Genomic DNA, 17,767 nt, shown 5'->3' on the forward strand with positions numbered 1-17,767 from the left:
CCCTCATAGAGCTACAATTGCCGCAGTGGCTTAATAAACAATCCCTCTTCCCAGGGAACTCTGAGAATCATAGTTCTATGTAGGAAACATGCATCTCCTAACAACTCTCAGCTCATTTAAGAAACTACCATTTTTAGGAAGATGCTATGAGTATTAAAGTGGCTTAAGAGTGCTTTAAATGTATGGGGCTCAAATGACCTTAGCCATGATTAAATCCCATTTAAATAAATGGAATGTTACTGTCAACATGATTAACTTAAGCCCCATTGATTTCAAATGGACTTAAATTTGATCTGGACTGAGTTCCGCATTCAATATCACAGCAGGGCAGACTGCAGACATTTTGCTGCTGGAAGCAAAGGACAAGATGGTGATCCACAATTCCAGGCACAGAACTATAACAATGGCAACAGGGATGCCAACTTGAATAAAAATTTTAGGGACCTAAGTAAGCCCTGTCTCGCATAAAAGATCACATGGTGCAACACACACACACACACACACACACACACACACACACACACACCCCATTTGAATGGCAATGCCCATCAACTTGGATGGGGGCTCACATATTTTATTGGCTCCTATGAATGCCAGGATCACCTATTATACCCGGCTAGCTTGGGGAATATAGGGGCAGGCCATGGGGGTACACACAGCCCTCTGGACCACCTCACAGCCTCTCCCTGCTCTACTTCTCAACTTCTGCTACCTGAGGAGGCTGTCTAATAGGACCTGGTTAAGTACAGGGGCAATTATGCTCTTCTGGGAGAACATATGCTGTGGTGGGGAATCTTTTTCAGCCTGAGAACAGCATTCTCTTCAATGCAACATTTTGGGGGACACATGCAAGTGGACTTATTATCCGGATTATCCGGAGCTTTGGGCTGGGCTGTCACCAATATGCTGATGACACTCAGCTCTATCCGCTGATGGATGGCCACACCGACTCGGCCCCGAACACACTGACCAGATGCTTGGAAGCTGTGGCTGGATGGTTTCGTGGGAGCCGATTGAAACTAAATCCTTCGAAGACAGAGGTCCTATGGCTAGGTCGAGATGGCATGGGGATGAGGGACCAGCTCCCTTCTCTTGCGGGGGCCCAATTAGTGCCATTGCCTTCCGTTAAGAGCTTGGGTGTAATCCTTGACGCCTCCCTTTCCATGGAGGCGCAAGTTACAGCAACAGCCAAGGCAACATTTTTCCACCTTCGCCGCATCAAGCAGTTGGTCCCTTACCTTTCCCACCCCGACCTGGCCACAGTGATCCATGAGACGGTCATCTCCAGGCTTGACTACTGTAATTCACTCTACGCGGGGCTGCCCTTGAAGCTGTCCCAGAAACTCCAGCGGGTACAGAATGCTGCAGCGAGGCTCCTCACGGGGTCTTTGCCATGGGAGCATATTCACCCAGTGCTTTTCCAGCTGCATTGGCTCCCGGTGGAGTACAGGGTCAGATTTAAGGTGCTGCTTTTGACCTTTAAAGCCCTTCACGGCCTAGGACCCTCGTACCTACGGGACTGCCTCTCCTGGTATGCCCCACGGAGAGCCTCAAGGTCCATAAATAACAACACCCTAGTGGTCCCAGGCCCTAAGGAAGTTAGATTGGCTTCAACCAGAGCCAGGGCCTTTTCAACTCTGGCTCCAGCCTGGTGGAACGCTCTGCCTCATGAGACCAGGGCCCTGCAGGATCTGATTTCTTTCCATAGGGCCTGTAAGACAGAGTTGTTCTGCCTGGCCTTTGGCTTGGAGCCAATTTGATTCCCTCCCTCCCTCTCTTTCTTTTTTCTTTTCCTTCTCCTGCGATGAGGCTACATTTTAATATTTTAATGTTCCATTATTTTAATGCTGTATTTTATTTTTGTTTTTAAGTTGTAATCATTCATCTTGTTTTTATTATTGCTTGTAAGCCGCTCTGAGCCCGGCCTTGGCTGGGGAGGGTGGGGTATAAATAAAATATTATTATTATTATTATTATTATTATTATTATTATTATTATTATTATTATGTGATGGGTGGAGCCAGAGGCAAAAGCAGAAAGAGCAATGGATGTACATTTTACCTTTGTACAGTGGACTAATTGAAACACGTTTAAGCAAGAGGTATCACCAGAGTTCAAAGACTCATCCCAGCCAAGCCAAAACACTTGCAGGGGTGATTCAGGGCCAGTGAGGAGTGTGGCTGGGGAGAATTCTAAGGCTAGAAGTACTGTATTCAGCCTCCAGGCCTAAGGGGCCCACATGCCACAGTTTTCTCCTGCATATCAGGAACTGGTAATGCACATCTAGTGTATCCATAGAACATAATGGGGAGGATCAACATTCAGCAGATCCATCATTTGAATTGGAAAATATACATATTCAAAGATTATAATGAAATTAGAATAACCATTTCCACTATCATACATTATATTCACATGTACAAAAAAATTGCATTAGAAGGAAAAAGAAGCCAATATAGTTTGAGCAAGTTTCCACAGAATCATCATAAGTCACTATGACAGCCAGAGTTATTGCACTGTGTGACTATTGTAAGCTATTTCTTGGTAATCAAACAACTCAAGAAACAATAGATAAGACTGGCTTGTAGACTCTTCATAACCAGCTATTCAATGGAACACAATTGCAGAGTCACTTAACAGTGAGATCTTATACATGTCTGTTCAGAAGGAAATCCCACTGAACTCAGTTGGGCTTACTGCCAGGTAAATAGGTATACAATTACTGCCTTGGGCATATTTAAGCATATAACAAATAATAATTTATGTGTGCATGTTTTCATGACTTATGAAACAATAAAATTTCTTTTTGGAGTATGTAATCACATTTGCAGGTGAGAGAGACCTTTGATCTCTCAGATGCTACCACACTACAACTCCCATCAGTCCTCGCAAGCATGGCAATGGCCAGGGACGGTGGGAGTTGTAGTTCAGTATCATCTGGAGGGCCAAAGATTACCCACACCTGTCTTATTGTTTCTGTTGCTAAGCAGTAGCAATTGCCCTTATCCATGGTGAAGGTTTACTATACTAAAACCTCAGCTGGAATGGATTGTGATGCTCATTAATGCAACAGATAAGGAAACTAGGTGTAGAGCTGGATGATGTCATCAGGAGGTGACAGCCTAGTGTAAGATTTGTAACAAATGAGACCAACAACAAAATGTTGACAAGTGAAGATCTTCAGTTCAGAGTTCCAACCAGCCAGCCAGCTAGCTATGCCTTCTTTCACAACAGTCCACTACATTCTTCCTCTGGTTTCCTTTTCCCTATAAACAGACACTTGGCGTTCAGTGGCAACTGAGAATGCTCGATTCTTACGGGGCTATTTTTCTTTGGGCGGGGGTACTTCCCTTTGTTTTCCCCTTACTATTTTCTGCTTTTGCAAACTTTGGGTTTCCTGCAAGCATGCAAAAACACCTTCATCTTATTTATCAGCAGTCCTGTTTTGTCCACCATAACTCCGCACCTCAGTTTGCTGTTAGTATGTGTGATGAACACAGCATTGTGCTGAATCAGTTCTATCAATAATACAATCGTATTGGTCCAAGGTGACTGTTGTTCCTTCTATCCAGCTAATTCTGCATCTGAATCCATATAACACTGGGAATAACCTGCTGTGATGCTAGCAAAACAAAGCTATGAGCCAGTTTGAGGTTTATATGACTTCAGCAATTCTAAGAGGCTACTCCCAAAGAATCCTGAAGATTGTAGTTTGGCAAAGAACTCTGTTACAGCACCTGATTACCTACAGAACGTTTCCCAGAATTCCCTAGGGAGATGAAGCTGTTACATAATGAGAGCAGCAACACACACTACAGACTTCTAGCACCTTGATTGTTTATTATTTTTTACAATTCACTAGAAAAGCCCAGGGCAGAAAACGTGAACTAGTGACATAATAAGAACATCTTACGTAGGAGTTTCTCCAGCAGCTGCTTCCTCTAGGTCTGAATGGTTCATACCCCTAAGGAGATAAGAGAGAGAAGCCCAACCATTCACTTAGGCTTCTGTTCCAAGACGGAGATTCTTCCGTTCTCTCACATTACATGCCTCATGCTGAGAGCTTCTGGTCTTGGCTCATAAAGAAGCATCATACAAGAAGAAAACTGTTAAAAACAATCTGCAATGAGTGAATATACTCTATGCATTACTTTGGCTAGACCAACTTTGTCTAGACCGGCCTGACACCATTGTACAGTAACTCCTTTAGGGGATGCCTTCTCCTAACAGATGTTTGCATGGTGTGGACAAAGTGGGGAAACAAATGTTTTCCCCCTCTCTCATAATTCTAGAACTCTGGGCCATCCAATGGAAGATTCAAGACAAAGGAAAGTCCTTCACACAGCACATACTTAAACCTATGCCATTGGCTCCCACAAAAGTGGAGGTGATGCCACCTTCTGCTTTGGATGGCTTCCTGTGGTCTTCTTACTAGGAAGTTGCCATGGGCATACTCTTTCAGACCCGCTTTGGCCCACCTCCCCTCACACATGCCTTTGCTCCCTTTATAACTGAAGTTGCTTTTCACAGACCTTATTCAATAAAATCGAAGGAAAGAATGTTAGTAAATCAAAGTGTTATAGAATGCACTCCTCCTCTGTTTATATCTAAAGTGTTCTCCATTCCATAAACAAGGCACTATGGATTTTAAGGGGACCAGGGCATTCTATTCTGAGATATATGTATAATGTGATGGCAAATATATCATGCATGTTAAAAGGAAAAGCAAACCTAAGCAAGAGGCTCTTGTGCTGCAGTCTGAAGTCTTCTGTTACATTTATAAAGCAACAGCAACTGTCACACAGAAGATTATTTACTAGATGCATAAAATAGACATAGGAAGAGTTGATATAATTTAAGTTACAGTGGATAACAAATGTGAATTCTGTATGAGACAGAAGAAAATGGAGAAGGATTGAGATAATGAGATACTAGGCAAAGAGTACTAACTGAAGTGCAGTACCAGACGTGGAAAAAATCAACCTTATGATCTGGAAACAGACTGAGATCACTAGGAAATAGAATACTGCATCAGAAGGGGAGGATATCAGAATACTCTGATATTGTGCACAAAATAGAGGATTATAGAGGGACCAGAAATAGAAAACTTTGAAATCCATTTACAGCGTGTCTTGGCGTATCATATTTTCTTTATAAAAGTCAATTATACATTATTCCAGATGACAGGTATGACAACAAGCTTTGAAAGACATGAAAATCAAAGCCTTCTTTTCAGAGTTCATTTTTGGTTTAGATATTTGTGGGATATCATTACAAACTGGGTTACAAACTGGGTTATAAACATGGATGAGGACAGGGAAAAGATGGTTGTACCTAGATGTTTTGATGTTCATTATTTGTCAAAATATTCTTTTGAAGGATTGACCCTTTTACCAAGGTAGTTTTCTGAGCATTGGAAAATCCTCACCAAGTGTTTTCAAAAGACCTCCTTCAGTATGTACAGAGCTGGCTAAAACATTTATATTACATTTTCAAAGATAATGCTACTAGCTGTGATGGCTGTGCTTTGCCTCCACAGTCAGAGGCAGCATGCTTCTGAATGCCAGTTGTTGAAAACCTCAGGAGAAGAGAGCTCTCTTGTGCTCAGGTCTTGCATGTAGAGTTCATGTTGTGAGAACAGGATTCTGGACCAGGTGGCCTGATCCCTCATTCTGATCTGGGTGCAATTCTGCTATGGTAGAGGGAACCATTCCACCAAGCTGCCTGCATGTTGCTCCTAAATATGGGCTCTGTGCTGTGATGGGCTTCAGAGTAAAGTTATTCACATGCCAGTCATCAAGGCAGGTTTAGGAAAAAGAGGACACCGTCCACTAGGTCATTAGAGTGATTTACATAACTCTTTTGGTTCCTTTTGATAAACCTTGGCTATGGTGTTAAAGATTCTGACACAGTGACTAGACTTCTCCTCAGGTTAGTTATTCCGTCAGAACATCTAGCCCCAGAAGTGAGGGATGGCCATTTTTTAAGGGTGGGGAATAGCTTTGGACAGGGCAATGGTAATTATCAGAAGCTCAGAAAGAACCCTCTGAACTACATAGAGCTGACTAGTGCTGCAGTTGTAAGGGGTCAGAGCCTAGCAAGTGTAGGATTGGTCCAAATGTGGACATTCCCATTCAGAACTGAGACTGGGCATGGCATCTTCACTTCACAAATTAGATATTTTGTGACAGAATTTTGAGTGGTGACTGAAATCTAGAGTAGAACATAGCATGTGCAAGGAAGAGGGTTCAATTTTCCAGCTTACCTTCACATACACCCATGGACCCAGAGGATGCCCTCTTGGGTCCTGTTAGGAAAAGAAGCAGCTTTCTGCATCTTAGGGCTGCACATTTTCAGCTGCTAAGTGCTGCAGATCCAACTGCCACATGGGAAGAAGAAGAGGAAGGAGGGGAAAATTCAATTGTGCAAACATAAATCCTTGTACCACCGAAACAAGAATCTTAGTGCTAGTTTGCATACAAACCATAGTCCTATTTTATTTTTGCTATTGACCACCTTTTAGGGTTTATATAAGCATCTTCTTAAGCTAAAAAATAACACAGATGTTATTTGTACCCCTTTGGTAGTTTTTTTCTAGGGTGTGTGTGTGTGTGTGTGTGTGTGTAAGTACTCCTGCAAACCTTGGTGTTTCCCCAAGTCTGCTTCTGTTTATGGTATTTATTGTGCATAGATGGTGCCATTTTGACTACATAAGGATCAACACAACATGGTATTAGTATGTAGGGCATGAGAACTGTTCTCAAGGGCCTTCCTTCCATCTGTCAGTGACAGAACTCTGGGGAAGAGAACTTTAGAGCGGAAAGGTAGCCCTGACATTCAGCTGCCCCCATAGCCTCATTCCTCCTATTTCTCTTTCAGAAAATGAACATGTGGGACAAAGCTCGATCCACCAGAAATACAAACGAATCTTCAGTGCCCTCCCCTAAATATATATATTTCTGTTGCTGCCACTACTTTAATAAATATCTAAGAAGATCCTGACAAACTAGATGTGTCAGTAATTGCTAACATGTGCATAATTGCACTCATCTGCATTGACACTCCTCTTGGAGGGTAATTAAAGATGTCTTTGTCAGGTTTTGCAACACATACAGTTTTGTGTTGGTTTTTTTAGCCGGCGGGATCACTGACACACATTTCCGGCAATTTGCCTGACAATTCCCCTTGAAGTTGCTTCTTGAGTCAATAGCATGATTATGCAGCTCAAAATAAGCTATAGAACAGTTCCTTAGACAATCATATTGTAGGTTCTCATTAAGATGAAGCCCGGTATTGGGGTCCATTTTCATCTCCCTGCATCACTTGAGCGAGACTTTCATCCCAGCATATCTTTCAAGCTGAGGCATCTTTGTCCTACTTTCACAATGGCATTTCATGTACTGCCGTTAATGTTGGCGCTTGCAAAGTGCTATGATGCCTGTATCCATGGAGTTGGTAGGGAAGGGAGACTCCCCAAAGAGGCGGTTGTGCTCGCAAAAGAAGCCATGAGCTCGGAAAGGAAGGAAAGAAAACAAAAGGAACTTTCAGAAATAAATAGGGTATAGAAACAAAGAGGCAGACTAAACGGGGGGGGGGGGGACCTTGTAAACCTAGAAAAAGGAGAAGAATGAAGACGCAAAAGATTGCTATCCGATGCACAATTGGGCACATTCCAAAACAATTTGTGAAATGAAACACAACCCTGGTGTGTGCCCTGTGTCCTCCCCAAATCTGCTGCAGAAGTTTGAGGGAACTCCTAGAACAGTTTAATGGGGTGTGCAGGAGGAAGAGAAGGGGAAAACATTCAATTTCACTAGCACTGATGGAACAGTCACTTAGTGTGACACTGAATTCCACCCTATATTCCTAACCACAGAACTGTTCGTGTATTCTTTACAATCATAGAAACAATCTCTTCAGAGGCCTTATTTAGGACTCTATTACAACAATTCTCAGCCTTAGGTCATCCCCAAAAAAATTGAAATTATTTTGACCTACTTACAGGGGTCTTATGAAGAAGAACTGGGAATGGAAACATGTAGCATCTCTTTAAAGCGTGTGTTATAATAGTCTTGGTACAAGAAGAAGAAAACAAAGTTTTCTTCCTTGTGGGGGTGACTTCTTCCCCAATTCTAACAGTCCAGAAATTAATTTACCTAATGAAAGTTGTGACTGCAAAGGGATTAAAAATGTAGGACCATTAGAAGGCTTCATTTCATTAGGAATGCCAAGACACTGCATTATTTTAACGGAGAAATATTCGTTCTTCCAAGCCTTGGCAGGAAGTTTCTTTATGTGTCTGTGGTATTTTTATATCACAGCATGTTTGCATTTCTGGGCAGAATTATATTGAAGGAAAGTGTTGCCAAATAATGCTGTGCATGGAGATGAGATATTCATTCGTACTGTCCTATGAATATTTTATTATTGGTAGCAATTAGATGCAGACGAGATAACATTATCTCTAGTTGCCTCCTCATATTAATTTTACTCCTCTTTCATTTTTTCCCCCATTGGGGAAGGCACCTAAAGGGTCTGGTTATTTATTTATTTGCATTTCTATTGCAGTACAAGAATGTGATGAGAGAGAGGAAAAACTATTTCCACAGTTACACTTCCCCTTCGCACAATTAACCCTGCCAGTAAGAAAATGGCTGTGAAATTATTGAGGTCTTGCAAAAACCAGGTGAGAGGGTGAAGACATATTCCCAACATTTCAGGCGGGGAAATCGGGAAAGGAGGAAGGAGCATGCATGTGGTCTTCCATTTTTTGGTCCTGTGCTCTGGGTTTGAGCCAACTGACTCACAGAACAGAGCCAAAAAATGCCCGTCTTTGGATCCTGCACTCTGGCATGGCCAGAACAGGGGAGCCAAAACAGAGCATCCTAGATTGGGATCAGAAGCCAGGGCAGCTTCTGGCAATCCAGGATGTCTCACTTAAAATGGAGAGTATGTGGGGAACACATCTAGCAAAGTTCTCATGACATTTTTTAGGGATGGCAGTAGGAGTCAGTATGGTTGGACACTTTCTGGAGACACAGGAGCTCAGAAGGGTCCATTTCTGACACCCAAAGTTGGGTACCTTTGGGGTTCCTGTCCAGGGCCTACTGCTTCTGCTTCCTCCACCATCAGAGTCATGGAATTGCTGCTGTGTGACCTCACCTCCACCCTTTCCTTGTCATAACCCCTGAATCCAGCAGCGATCCAGGCAGAGAGTCAGAGGTGTTAAAGGCCTCAGTCTGCTCTTAACCTCTGTCAGAGCAAGTTGCTCACTCAGAACTACCCATGATCTTGCCCTTTGCAGCCTCACAGCCTTGGCTGTGGGATTCAGCATTGGACTAGAACACAACATGCCTCCCCACGTACATATGTGTTTACCCAGCAGTGGCTCTCATGGTGGGAGCTAAGCTAGGGTTGCCATATTTCAAAAAGTGAAAATCCAAACACAAGTCATTGAGCTCTTCCTGGACATTTTTATGGATTTTTGGAAGTTCTGTCCAGATGCTGTTTCTGGAGGACAAATCCCAGATATGTCCAGGAAATTCTGGACGTAGGGCAGCCCTTGCTAATCCAGCACTTGAAACTAAACTGGGGTGGGCAGCTGCCATGTAAGATCCCCCAAGATGCAATGCCCAAGATCAAAAACATTCCAAAACAGGGGGAACTGCACGCCACAGTCAAAGAACTCATGAAACACTATCCCCTTCATTTCAGCTTATCCCCATTTTCATGCTTGCTGGATTTTCCTTTTAATAATTCACAAATGAAAGGGAAGTCCATTTTCCGTGTCACTGAGGTAACACAGATGAAATGCAGCAATCTATATCTGATCACACCAGTTGACACTTGAGTACATGAAAAGAATACTCAGAAAAGACAGGGGGTGGGGAGAGCAGAGTTTTTTTGCATCTCTTATTGAAGCAGGACTGTCGGCAGATTCCTGAAGCTGCAACCCTATACAGGCTTACCTGGCACTAAGTCCCCAAAAACTTGGTGGGGCTTACTGTTAAATAGACATGTTTAGCACTGTGAGGAAAAGTGTGAGAATATTAGAGCTAGAAAAGTGACTGGGTATACTGACAGACAGACAGACAGACAGTACTGATAGACAGACAGACAGTATATAAAAGTGCAAATAATTTTCTTTATGCGCAAGGAATCAGTGTTTAAGTGTGGCAGAATCTATGCTCTTGCAACTCCTTGTCTATTAGCACCAGAAAGGAGATCTTTCTACTCTCTTAAACACCAGATAACACCTTTTCATTTTGTCAGCCTGACCCAGACTTGTATTTCCCCCCCCCCTGTAATTTCTTTTAAAGTCTGTTGATTGTATCAGTATTTCTGATCATTTCGTTATGTATATTTGTTTGTTTGTTTTTAATCTGTATTTTTTCATAATGCTTTTTACACTGGTTTACGGAAGCTGCTTAGACTTCTCTTCCTTCTCTTTTCTACCCAACTCACCTACTGAATCTAACCCATAAGCCATGGAAGTTAATAGAAACCACTGCTAAAGGCAGCAGGCTTGAAATCTGACTCCCAAGTGCCGCAATTTGCCACAAAGGTCACTGAGCAATAACAGATCTCAAAAACACAACAAAAAGGTCAGCCAGATTATTTGTGTAGAACAATTCTGGATTGTACAGATGCTGAAGCTGGGGCTTTCTTCTAATTCAAGACTGGCAGTCAATGTAGGCAAAGGGAGGGAGAATTTACAACCTCTTTTCCCCATGAGTCCTAGTCTCCAGTCTCTGCTCTTTATTCATTCACGGTGGCAAAGGTAGTTAACATTTCATTGATATATGAAAGGAGCAAAGCAGCCAAGAAATGAAGGCGGCATCAGGATATTTTACCATTCTGGATCGAGGGGTCTGGAAATAGGTAGGTAGATAGGTAGATTATTATTTGTATTGAGATACATGACTGGTTTTAAAAAATAGTCAAGAACAACCCAGTTTGGCTTTTTACTTTAAAAAAACTGTTCTTATTAGGTTGTGCATATGACATACCGTGGTACCTCGGGTTACAGACGCTTCAGGTTACAGACGCTTCAGGTTACAGACTCCGGTAACCCAGAAATAGTACCTCGGGTTAAGAACTTTGCTTCAGGATAAGAACAGAAATCGTGCAGCGGCGGCACAGCAGCAGCGGGAGGCCCCATTAGCTAAAGTGGTGCTTCAGGTTAAGCACAGTTTCAGGTTAAGAACGGACCTCCAGAACGAATTAAGTTCTTATCCCGAGGTACCACTGTAAGTATATGTGTGCAGACTCATCTAAATGGAATAAGCAGCAAAATTGTCTTAGCCACAATCAGAGCAGAATTGTCACTGCAGCAAATAATTGCCAGATAAGCTCATGAAATTTAAAACTTCCAAAGAGCCCCCAACCAGTATAAATTCTGAGTGAGGTTTCACATGCATCATCCCCACCCCCACCCCCAGCAATTTATAATGGTTTTCTGTTGAGCAGTTTATGTTGAAGAGAGATTGTAGCAGTCCTGGCTCTGTGTGTGTGTGTGTGTGTGTGTGTGTGTGTGTGTGTGTGTGTCTGTCTGTCTGTCTGTCTGTCTGTGACCCTTTTGGAACTCTTCTGGTGTTAACGTTGTTTGCATACTGGCAAACCTTTAATGACCAAATTACCCACCCTCCGCCCAAATTTAAAACAGCAGAAAAATAAATCTGCCTGTGTCTATTCAAGTATCACACAACATGCAAATGGTGCATGGAAAGGAGGAAAAGCACTCTGGCTGTTGCTCCTGTGACATTTCCCCTTTATATCTTAGCATTTGTTGTGATGTATGAAAAGCAAACCCTAAATAGTGCCAGTTCCCACACAATCAGAATCCCCAACAGGCTCAGGATGACAAGAGTTCTACTCCAACAATGTTTGAAGACCCAACTCCCATCGCCCCAAGCCAGTGTAGGCAATGATCAGGGATGATGGGAGCTGTAGTCCGACACCATATGGAGACCCAAGGTTGAAGGGTGCTGATCTAGATTGTTGAAGTAAAACTACTGAGGGCAAACGGTATCCCAGCACAATTCTTTCTCTTTTGGTGTAACAGAGCAGCATCTTTCAAACAACAGGAATGGAGCAGCCAGCAAAGGGCGGGGAGGATAAACCCTCTATCCTTGATCCCACTCCCTGGCTTGTTGTTGTTGTTTAGTCGTTTAGTCGTGTCCGACTCTTCGTGACCCCATGGACCAGAGCACGCCAGGCACCTCTGTCCTCCACTACCTCCCGCAGTTTGGTCAAACTCATGCTGGTAACCTCGAAAACACTCCCTGGCTAGGCCATTTCAATTCTCAAGCCAAACTGCTAAATTCCCACAAGGTCAGAAAAAACATCAGCACCCATAGCAGTGTGAAGACTAAGGAAGGCGGGTGGCACACCAAGATAGAATGTGACAGGGGAGCCATGTGTTGTTTTTTCAGCTTCTGGCATTTTGTGTGGTCAGTAAGCCAGGTTTGTTATCAAATCAGTTTATTCTTTTGGCTTCACTTGGCGTGACTTTCTGGAAATGCTCCTGATGCTTTCTGACATTGTACTTGCACCAATGCTTCTTTGGAGAGGGTGTCTTAAAGGGTGGTTTAGATAGCTCTCCCATGCATTCAAGGACCACATGAGGGAAGTTGTGAGGCAATATGGGCTAGGAAACAACATCCACACACACACCCCACTGCATCCCACCACCAACATGCCTGGCAACCACCATCCATACATTCAGCTCTTGTGAGAAGGGGTACTACATGCAAATCAATGAACACGCATAGTGTTCCTTCCAGAAATGAATGGATCCTGCACCACTGCTATCTCTCATGCACATTGAACACATACATAGTGTCAGTGAGACACCAGGCATGTTGGTGGTGGGGACAGGCCTAGCTTGTGTCTCTCCACAGCTTCCCACACTTATTCATTAAATGCTTGGTATGGCTTCCTTGAAGACATTTATAGTCCTTTATTTGCAAATACGCTGCCTCTCTCATTGGCTCAGTAAGTATGCTATTATATATCCATCTTTGACCTTTTACATTTTTACTGGCCTTCTGATCCAATATATATTGGATCAGAATATATATGGAAACCAGTTTTAAAGAGTACTCAAAGAAGCAATTCTTAAACTCACACCAAAAATCCTCAGGATTTGTAAGACCTTTCATAATACAATAAAATACAAACTAATCTAAACAAAAACAGAAAAAGAAGAATGCAATGTCCTCTCTCACAGGGAGATCTTAGCTTGTCCCTTGCAGAAAAAGGTGAACCCTTCCAGCTCTCTCCTGAGAGCTTCCCCTTCTTTTCCCAGCCTCCCACCCTGGGAGATCTCCCCTTCCTTGCCTCTCACACAGGATCCTTCACCTTCATCTGTATAAACTTGCGCCAAAAATCAATAGCACTGAAAATAGATGTTTCTTAACTCCTTTCATGTATAAATCAGATATGATAGAGCCTTTGGGCCTAACTAGATGAGATGGTGGAAGATGTGTTTCTTTTCATATATAACAAAATGTGGGAGGGCTTACAGCTCCCTGAATGTGGAAAGCTAGTATATCACACTGAAAGGGATTAGGGTTGTCATATTTCAAAAAGTGAAAATGTTTGCCCTAAGTTGTCAAGTGTTTCCCCCCCCCCCCAAAAAAAATCGCAAAGTAATTGGACGTTTTGGAGCTATTTCTGAGGAAAATCGGCAAAAACGACACTGCCGACATTGGCTGCCATGCATTCAGATTTTCCCAGACCTTTTGCTGATTTCTACCCAGAGACTGCTTGCGGCTGCAGTATTCCGGATATGTCTGGGAAATTCCGAATGTATGGCAACCCTAAAATGGATTCTGGTCCAGTCTTCTTTCTGACATGCTAGGTTTCTATGTTTAATGCATTTTATGTGTTGTTGTTTCTTACATAATGGAGTATTTAAAGATTTATAATGTTTCTATCCAGGCTTTCCAAAAGTTCAACGTGGTTAACAAAGAAAGAAGAAAGGGAATACAATGTATGTGGATAAAAATAATAAAGATGCTGTTAAGATGCTAAAATTACAAGAAAATAGAAGTATCAAGAAAAACCCATATGAACAGAAGTAAAAAGAAAAAGAAAATTTTTTCCTTATCTTTTTCATTTATTACATTTATTAAATACCACCCTTCATCCAGAGATCACAGGGCAGTTTACAATGCAAAAACAAAAATGCATACCATAACAAACAAACAAACAAACCCCCCACAGAGTTATTTTTATTATCTGTAGTCAGGAAGTTGCACAGGACTGGTTATACAATTTCAAAATGTGGGGTTGTGCCCTTAAATGAAGTATCCCTCAAAGAAACCCTTTCTTAAGAAACAAATCCTAAGTGTTTATTTGTATTACTTCCACAATGAAATCTCAGTTTGTTTTTTTAATCCTCTCTCTTACTGTTGCAAACTATTGCAAGTTCTCAAAACATTTATTTCCTTAATGATCCACATTGATGAAGACTTTTGAGTAGTTCTCTTCTGACAAATTGTTCAGCATTGCCTGTTTTCAAATATGTATAATGTAAATTGTCCCAACACTAAAACTGCAACCAAGATGACTTTGTTTTCTAGGTGTCTGCTGTGCTGCACTGCAGTGCCTGTGACTTTTACCTGGATCATTGCTCACAGTGATATTTACCAATGTTCCCATTACGAATACACCATGTTCCATTTCTCCCCATAGCCTTCAATGCTCCCTGTACCATTTCTCCCAATACTATTTGCCAATATGTACTGTTGCGCCAAACAACTTTTACCGTATTCCTCCCTATACCGTTATTTTCAGTATCATTGCTCCCTGCTCCCAGACACTTTCACCATGACTTCCTGCTCAGTGCTGGCGCCAGCATTGAATAACTGCTGCTTATGCATAGAAAAGCTTCTTATGTTGCACATTTTTCACTGCCGTCGCTCATCTTCTGAATACATGAGAGGCCACTTGTGTTTGTCATTATCAGTAAGAGCAAATACCTGTCCTTGACCTTCAGTTGCAGCAGGAAGAATTGACTTATATTAGTGCATGGCTAGCCAAAGACATTTTTTCAGCACAAATGATTGGGCTGCCCTAGCCAAGGAGTGGGTCCATGCCAGAATGCTTTGCAATGCCTCAGAGGGAATTGGGGTGATGCAGTCAACAACCCATAACCTAACAGGCTTTAGAACAGAGACGGGAAACTTGTAGCCCTCCATATGTTGCTAGACTACAATTCCCACCATTCCTGACAATTGGCCATCCTCACTGATTGGTGGGAACTTAAGTCCAAAGATGTCCAGGTAGTGATGGGGGAGAAATTCAATTCAGTGTATGTTTAAAGATGAATTTAAGTTGCTCTTGATAAAACTATGTGGACCAAAACACAGCCATCCTTCAAGATTCACACTTCTCTAAATTTTGCAATGTAGTTCTCCAGGCAGAAATGCATTTACTGGGGCAGAATGTCCATAAAAATACATTGTTGGCATCTGTCTGTCTCAAGAGACAATAGACTGTGTCTCTGCGGGGGATGAAGTCAAACTGCTATGTTTTCAGCACCAAAGTGACCTCCCCAGGGTGCAAGCCTGGGCAGTGTGTATATAGAGGTCCTGGGCTGCCCAGACAACAAGACCCCTCTCTTGGCCTCACTGTTGTGGTCCAAAGGAAAGCAGAGCACGGCTTGGCTGCTGGAGTTGCCTGAAGTCAGTGTTGCCCATCAGAGTAGACAATGCTGAACAAGATGGACCAATAATCTGATTCAGTATAAGGCAACAGCCTATGATATCTTTTCGGTTTGTTTTGGAACCATGGCTATTTTTGCTGCCACTCATAATAATATCAAGGTCCCCTTTGAGCAACAAATGCATGCACAAAGGTGCAAGCAGATTCTACAAGAGAGACACAAACAGGACATATTATCCTCCATTTTGACCTGTCATTGCTACTCTTACTTCTGGGTGTGATCGATATATAGCCCTAGCAGGGCCCAAAGAATAACCCTCCCTTAAAGACAATATGAGGCACTCAACACATTACAACAAATTACAGTTCCTCAAGCGCCATCACCGAGCATCAAACACCCAGTCAAACAAACATAGGGCAAAATCTGAGGCCTTCTGGGGACTGCTGTAACCTATTTTATTAATTATTATTATTATTATTAACTGGATTTATATACTGCCCTATTCCTGGACGTCTTAGGGTGGTTCACAGAATGGTGCTGAGTGAGTAGGAATGGGTGCATATAGATACAGATACACATCGTGTAACTAAAATGAAGTTATTTTCTGAATATTTTAATTGTTTTATATTAAACTTACCAGAGGTAAAACATTATTTATTGAGGCCTTAAGATAATAATGTTGGCTGGGCTCAACTTTTAAAAGAGCCTGCCAAGCCTCCCTCCCTCCCTCCCCAGATCCTACTCCTGAGGTGATCACTTCCAGTGTCGCTGGACTGACTCATACCACTGCGCCAGCGTGACATTCTAAGTAAAATGCTTTCATCAGCTCCATCCCACACGTTATGATGCCACATCAGTGCAAAAGACGTAATTATATGGCCGCTCCTAAATGCTTATTTGCAGAAGGTCACTGGATTTAGCAGCAAGTGAACTAAATCTGGTACATCTAGCTACTAAGCTCGTAATGAAAGAAATGAATAGGTCTATATAATACAGATTATGACCGTCGTATTTCTTTCTCTAATCACAGTCAGGCATTCAGGGCAGACATGCAGTGTCCTTGACATTGTGAAACTTCTGATCGATTGCTTTTTGAATCAGCAAGAAGACTGGCAGCAATGGGCTTTTATAGTTAAAACACATGAAAATGCAGGTTTTTTTAAAAAAAATGGCAAAGCATCTACAAAATCAGAAACCACTATAAAATGTCTGGTATGTATTTCCACAGTGCTATGGTCACTAGAGTGTTATTGGGTTTTTGGAAATACTGGGTTTTTCCTCTCTATTGTCACTCACACACTTATCTGTCTAAAAGTTTCCATGAGGCTGATTGGTCAGTAACTTTGCTAGATAAAGATGATTCTGTTTAGAAATCGATACCCATTTCACCACCCTGTGCATTGATCACAGGTGGATCTACACTCATGATTTTTAATGTTAAGGAATGGTTTTGAGAACCATACGGCCACACGACGTTCTGCTCTTCGGCAGAAAATAAGCTTGAAAGTAAATGGAGAAGCTGTTGACAATGTTCCTCTCCCACCCTCCTCCCTCTCCTCCCCTGCCTCTTACAGCATGTCTTCTTTGGTTGGAACTGAGTCTGGGAGGGATTTAATTGAGAGGAGCCTACCACTGAGACTGTGAGACAGATTGTGCAACATACACACACACACTTTGCAGAAGTAGCCAGAGAACACAAATCTCAGTTTCCTCTCTTTTTGTCTGGAACACTGAGGTGCCAGGATTTCCTCTGCTCATTCCACAACTCCTCCACCTCCCCTGGCCATACACACAGCCCTTCTAGGTTTTTCCTCTCTCTCTCTCCCCACACCCCCATTCCCTCTGCCTTCTGGCTTCTCCCTCTCACCTCCTGCGGGGTGTGTGTGTGTGTGTGTGTGTGTGTGTGTGTGTGTGTTGAAGAGTAAGACAGCACCTATTTTATACAGGAGTGGAATGTAGCTGGCTCCAAAAGCATAATTCAGAAAACTTCCTATTTTGCACATTAACATTTTCTTCATTTTACTCTCTCTCTGTCTCCTCAAAAGCATGGTGCAGCTGTGGAGCCATGTTGTGCATTTCTTTATTCATTTATTG

At 42.4% G+C, this 17,767-nt stretch overlaps 1 long non-coding RNA gene across 1 annotated transcript in view; it reads right to left on the bottom strand.

The window, feature by feature from the left end:
- The window catches only part of LOC144329271 (uncharacterized), a 179,078-nt gene that overhangs the window by 22,032 nt on the left and 139,279 nt on the right, over window positions 1-17,767 (bottom strand). The window lies entirely within an intron of this gene.

Source organism: Podarcis muralis, chromosome 12 (genome assembly GCF_964188315.1).
Source record: "Podarcis muralis chromosome 12, rPodMur119.hap1.1, whole genome shotgun sequence".
Taxonomy (NCBI): Eukaryota; Metazoa; Chordata; class Lepidosauria; order Squamata; family Lacertidae; genus Podarcis; species Podarcis muralis.